This window comes from Phaenicophaeus curvirostris, chromosome 4 (genome assembly GCF_032191515.1).
Source record: "Phaenicophaeus curvirostris isolate KB17595 chromosome 4, BPBGC_Pcur_1.0, whole genome shotgun sequence".
Lineage (NCBI taxonomy): Eukaryota > Metazoa > Chordata > Aves > Cuculiformes > Cuculidae > Phaenicophaeus > Phaenicophaeus curvirostris.
The window spans coordinates 44181781-44188602 of record NC_091395.1 but is presented as its reverse complement, the minus strand read 5'-3'; positions in this window follow the sequence as shown (position 1 = coordinate 44188602).

Here is a 6822-nt window from a genome sequence, read left to right as displayed (position 1 = left end):
TGTTTATTCTGCTGGGTTTTTTTCTCCTCCCTGGTAAATAAGAACAAACTGTATCCACTGCTCATCTAGTTGTTCTTTAAGGAAGTGGCTCAGACAATGAAACTCGTATCACTAAGCAGCCAGGCCAACTGTACAGGCTATGTACTGCTGGATGCCAGGCTGGAGCGGTTTAAATAATTGTTATTTTGAGCCAGAACGGTCTGTATTTGCTTTGCTGAAAAGTCCTCCACTGAGAGACAGAGATATTTTTATATGTGCCAAACTTTACAGGTCTCTTTACGTTTGTCTCCATGAGGGGTGAGTTCACCAAGAAAGCAGGAGGGCTGGGTTCAGGATGCCTGAGCCCCTTTTGTGCCAGCCAGCTCAGGCCTAGGAACCGCATCCTGACCACAGTGAGCTCTTGGGGCACCACAGGTGTCCCAGGCAAGTGCACTCGGAGTGCTCTGCGCCCCGTGGAGCTGCAGCCTGGACAAGTTTTGGCTGGGTGATCTCTGTCCACTTCTCATTGCACGGCCAAGGCACAAGGAAAGGCAGGGACTGCACATGGAGAATAACACATTAATTTTCTAAAAATTAGAAAGTAGGAATGCAGGAACGGAGGGATGGGAGCAGGCACTCACTGACACCTTTTCATCTTTAATCCCTGGTTTCCATGAAGGCACGTCATCTCTGTAGCCTGGACCCCTTGCCAGGCTGGCCTGCCACAGTGGGAATTGGGGAGAATGAGGGGAAAATGGGGAAGGAAGGCCGTTTTCTAAACAAGGGAAGGGGAAATCGCCTCTGTCCCCAGCCAGAGCGGAAATGAGAGGAAACACTATTTTCTCCCAGGCAGTTTCTGTTGTCTTTGCAGGACTTTTGGTCAACACAAACCTTGGTTACCAGTGTTTGTGAGATAAATGCTCTGGGGCAACAACGCTATGAGGTGAAAACACGATAACAGAGCTTCTGATTAACTGCAAAAAGTGCCCTGGTGAGTCCTATTCCCCTGTCACTGGTTTCACTTCACCGTAAAACAGAAAGTACCTGTTCTGCCTGGTTGTCTAAGTCCAGGACAGCCTGCAGTTCACAGCTTCTTGGAGGCAGCAGTCAGAACTGCTTCCTCTTTCAATAACAATAAACCCCCTGCAGCTGTCAGTGTCCCCTGGCGGGGTCCACAGGGACAACCTCAGCCTGCCCAGTAGTTGCAGACATGGGCAAGGAGTGAGGACGCTGCTGCTGCTGATCCTGGTGAGACATTAACTCCTTTCCAGCATATTCTAGGACAAGGGCAGGAACTTCAGGTTGGAGTTTTCCCCCCTATAAAACATGGCTTCTTTTGGCTTGTGTAAAAAAATGTTTATTATAAGAGGGACGTGATGCAAAGATGTGAGAGCCTACCCTTCCTTCTTCCTCCTTTCCATTGCAATGCAGCAACTCCCCTTCTTTCAGGGGTGAAGGCTGGCAGCCTGGAGAGCTCTCTCAGGCAGCTCCTCCATGTGTTTGCACGAACCCGTTTGCAGTTGAGAGCAGAAACACTCGTGTGTTTGGGCTGACATCTAGTGTCAGCGTGGAGGAGGTCGGAGAAACCAGCTGATTCATGTCTCCCAACGTGTCAGTGGTGACCTGCAAGGAAGAAGGAAGAAAACATTTATTTGCCTTACTGCTTCTAATTTGTTTAGACCTGACCCATAAGACCATGAGTACTTTTGTTCCATTAACTACCAAAGAAAAGAACAACAGCAGCAGTAGCAGCAGCAGTAGTAGTAGTTGTTGTAGTCGTACTAATTATCATTCTTATTTAAAGAATATAAGTCAATGAGTAGTTCTAGGTCTGAAAATCACAAAACCAGCTCAAATTGCTTAGGTATGCTGTTGTTCCCTCATTTTGGAGCATCACAAAGAGTAGTCGACGCTTTTGAGAGGGCAGAGGTTGTTTATGGGGATGAAGACACTTATGGCATTCTCCTGAATGGTAGTGTATGATTTCAAGGGACTTATCCAATCAAAAGCATTTGGTATGACGAGCTTCAGGAAACTGCACTGCTGTCACCTTGATGTGTCATTATTTGCTTGGCAGCCATACCACACGTGGACTCATCCCTTTTCTCCTCCTCTAACCATTGCAAGGTCTTTTCACAAGTTCAGGTTGGTTCAGTGACATACTGTCTCATTCGTGAAATACCTTCCTTGGAGACTTTCAGCCTCAATCAGAGGCCATTCATGGAATCAGCCCCTCCATGGATGTATGGAGTATGACAGGGATGGGCATTGCTCATCTGGCAAAAGGAGAAAGAGATAAGCTGCTTTTATGGATACTCAATACCTCTCAAAGTTGTGGATCCAAGAATGAACTGGAAAGAACATGCAGCTCAGCTGTGAAAATGTATTCTGAAAGAAATTTGGGTGCTCAAGTTCACCCAAAAGCTCAGGTTCACAAGGACTGAAGGAATGACTGAACAAATTCAAGGAAGAGACATTAACCAAGGCTAATAAAGTGCAGAAAGGGGCTCAGAGAGTCCCTGAATTGTTGCAGGATGGGAAAGTGTCTGGGAGAAGGATCAAGTACTTGCCCTGTTTTTATACTGCCCTATAGGCATCTGGTTTCAGCCTCTGTCTGAGTGAGAGTGCTGGGCAGGACAGACCTGCTTTGAGCATACTTGGGAAAGTTCATTTTTATTTTTATTTTTGCCTTGATGCGGGAATGCTGCCGTTTCATACAGAAGGTCATGTCCTGCCCAACTGCCTTGAGCACCAGCAGAAGACTTGGCTTCAGTTTTGCCCAAATTCCTCTGTGCCCTCTGGGGGTAACCTCTCCCCCATGAACCTAATTTCTTTGCAAGTGCCGCCTCAACCTTACTCCTTATCTCTCTTGCAGATCAAGGCCATCAGCTTTCCTTGTGTCAACACCACCTGGTGTGGTGGAGGTCAAGGTCCCAGTGGCAGCTTCAGAGGAATAATAACCATGTCTCACCTGGGGTGTCCCAGAGCCACTCTCTGGTCCTCACCTCTCTTTTTTCTGGACCTGTTTCCTTCCAGGTGCAATGGGAGTTTTATCCAAAGCTGCAGAAACAGGCTTCAGGCTTACAAATACATGAAGGAAGAGGAAAATGTGTTTGTGTCCTCCTCTTCCCATGTAAGTGGGGGACAGTCTTGTGCAAGAGTGCTGTTGGTCAAAAGTTGGTTTACACAGGAGTGGCTTTGCTGAGAGGACCAAATGGAATCAGGGAGCAGATTTTATCATCCTGACTGAGAAACCCCCTTCCCTTGAAGTTTTGAGCTCAGGAAGTTCTCTGCTATAGTTTAACCTTTAAATACCTGGTCTTACCTTTCAGATTCCGTATCAAATATGTGTTTCAAGCAAGGAGCTCCTACTTAAGGTCAGATGATGCAGGGCACATTGTCCAACCGGAAACTATTTGCTCTGTACACATACATGAAATCCAGACAGTACATAGAGATACTTTATATAACTTTGAACCATTTAAAGACAAAGCATTCCCTCATACTGTTTTACTTATAGTATATTTTACTTCATGCAGTATTCAAATACATACATATCTGCATTTATGGCCACTGTTTATATCTGATACTGTCTCTCTCTTTTTCTTTATGACCACATCAACAATATTATTCTTTGCTGCTGTCATGTCTCATGAAGTCCGCTGCCCCAGAATAAAACCAGAATACTAGAGAGCTGATCTTGGCATGTAGGAATGGCTACTGCAAACAAACCTTTTAAGAGGAACAAAACCTACACCAAAACCACCATTTTTACTAAAAGCATCCATTAGTGACAGACCTCCACTCAGCCCAGCCCCAGTGCTAAGGGGTACCTTTTCATGACAGAAAAGGCAGAAAAGGGTCTGACATAGCACAAGCAACATATATATTAAAGGTAATATCAATGGTTTGGGGTATCATAACCCTCTTCCATCATACCAAGGCCATCTTAGCACTTGAAGAGTGAGAGTCTTCTTCCAAAAACCTTCTTCCTGAGGCAGCTGCTGTTGGAGGTGCTGACTCGGGCAAACACTGCCTCTGCCACAGGAAACTGTGGCAGAAAGGACTGTTGTGAGAGCACGCCTCAACTATAAAACCTGATCCATTGGCTCGAAAGAAGACAAACCCCACTTCTCTGTTACAATGTATGCTTTTAGAGTGATTGCTGTTAAACTGCTAATGGTTTATAGTTCATAAAACTGTTTAATGCTTTTGTTTTGAGGACAGGGATACTAACAGCTACACAACAGCCACACAAATTGCAACAGCTTTGGATGATTAACCATTTGTTTCTGCCTATAGACTATCCAGAAAGAAAATTGGTTCAAAAACTGCCGCTTCCCTTCTTTTCTTCAGAAGAACTTTCCCAAGCTCTTCTGACTCATATCCCATGGATGAAGTTGCCTAGCCCAGTGTTTTGGCTGCTATGAGATGGACATTTGCTCCCAGGGCGCTTTTGACTCTTGTCTGTTAGCTGGTGGCAATGATGCTGTTGTGGGAGGGACCCCCTGCTTGGATGGTTTCTAAGGAAACCGTCCCATGCTGGGGTACAAGCAGCCTTTCCCCTCCCATTTCCCATCTTTTGCTTCAGATGCACTTAAAGCGCTGTCACTAGGAAAGTGTTTAATGGCTCATGCAAAGTATCTTTAATTACTATTCATCTGATGTCTCCCTGGCAGATGCTTATGTCCTAGGTTTTAAAACAACATGCTTTTAATTCATATTTAAGAAGTATTGGACCCATTTTCCCTGTACAGGTTACTCCTGTGACATATTCCAACATGGCAGCAATGAATCACAGAATCATAGAATCACCAGGTTGGAAAAGACCCATCAGATCATCAAGTCCAACCATTCCTATCAAACACTAAACCATGTCCCTCAGCACCTCATCCACCCGTGCCTTAAACACCTCCAGGGAAGGTGAATCAACCACCTCCCTGGGCAGCCTGTTCCCAATGACCCTTTCAGTGAAAAATTTTTTCCTAATGTTCAGCCTAAACCTCCCCTGGCGGAGCTTGAGGCCATTCGCTCTTGTCCTGTCCCCTGTCACTTGGAAGAAGAGGCCAGTTCCTTCCTCTCCACAACCTCCTTTCAGGTAGTTATAGAGAGCAATGAGGTCTCCCCTCAGCCTCCTCTTCTCCAGGCGAAACAGCCCCAGCTCTCTCAGCCGCTCCTCATCAGGCCTGTTCTCCAGTCCCTTCACCAGCTTTGTTGCTCTTCTCTGGACTCACTCCAGAGCCTCAACATCCTTCTTGTGGTGAGGGGCCCAGAATTGAACACAGGATTTGAGGAGCGGTCTCACCAGTGCCGAGTACAGAGGGAGAATAACCTCCCTGGACCTGCTGGTCACGCCGTTTCTGATACAAGCCAAGATGCCATTGGCCTTCTTGGCCGCCTGGGCACACTGCTGGCTCATGTTCAGTCAGGTGTCAACAAACACCTCCAGGTCCTTCTCCTCCAGGCAGCTTTCTAGCCCTGCCTGCAGTACTGGAAATATTCCTGTTTGCCCTGAGATTCTGCTGCCTCTGCTGCAATTGTTTCCAGCATGTGGAGGAAACTGCAGCTGTGCAGGAGTAAAGCAAAATAAGCCAAACTCCAAACACGAGGACCAAACAAGCTCTCAACCGTATTTCTCAGGGAGAAAAAATATTACCAATTTTCAAATCTTTCTTGCACCTGCTGAATGCATTAGCAGCAGTGTTGTATCTCAAAAGGGCAGTTGTGGGGAAAGAAAAACAGCTTCTTTGTGGTGATCTGGTGTGCTTGTGACAGCCATTGAGGAGATGATTTACTGCTCTGTGCTGCAAGCTGGGCAGCCACACTCGGTGCTTACGTGGCAGGACGTTGCTCTCCATTGTTTGCAAACTTCCTTGAAAGAGTAAAGTACTTTGCCACGTATTTTCTCTTTTAGAAAACTGCAGCCATCTTTAAGTTTCACACGTGTTGACCATGCCAAGAAAAGTAAGTCCTTACTGGGGACTGGAGGCAGCAGGCCATTGGCGCTGGAGGTCATTGCAGTTCCAGCAGCTGACAGCACTGTAGGAAATTTCAGAGGGCTTTTTTTGCTGCCATGCAGTGGATTAGCACATCAGTGTAACATCGGGAGGGAAAACAGAAAAAATGACCCGTGTGCTATTAAAACAGATTAAGTGGAGAGCTCTGCTGGCATTAGGCTGCCCCAGGGGACCGGTGCTGGAGGAACAGCCCATGCTTCCACTTTGGGGCCACCAGCTGCCTCTGCTCTGCCTGTGTGGCCTTGGCCACGCTTTTCCACTCTGCTTCATGGCGAGTAGCCAGGAACATTCCAAACAGAATGCAGTCCGGAGACCGATACCGCAGTCCTGGTCAGCCCTGGTGCAAGGCAAACAAGAAGCCTTTCTTTTCACATTGGTTTTGACTAAAAATAATGTTGGGGAGTCACAGCTACTTCTGATGTGGTACCATCAGGAGAGACAGCAGTGGCCTCCAGTACTCGCAGGCACAGCCTGTAGTTCCCTGGAAACAAGGTGAAAATAATTTGAGGAAGCACAAACTTCTCTGCAGAGTCCCCAGCTAAGAGGCCTGGGGTCAGACCTTGTTTTCAGCCAGTCAGTCAGTAAAATTTTCATATTCAGTGCAGGATAACCACCACTTTGCCACATCTTTTTGTGGCGGCTGCTGAGAGCGTCGGCATGTCATTTTGTCAAGATGCATGTGTTTCTTTCCTGTGCTATTTGTTTTGGAGCTGAAAGAGGAATGATGAAAGAAGAAAGTTTTCACGAGTTAGCCTGAGCAGTGGAAAGGGCACATTTCTACCTCCCTCTCTCTACCAGTGGTCAGTGTGATGCCTTGCAGGCCATC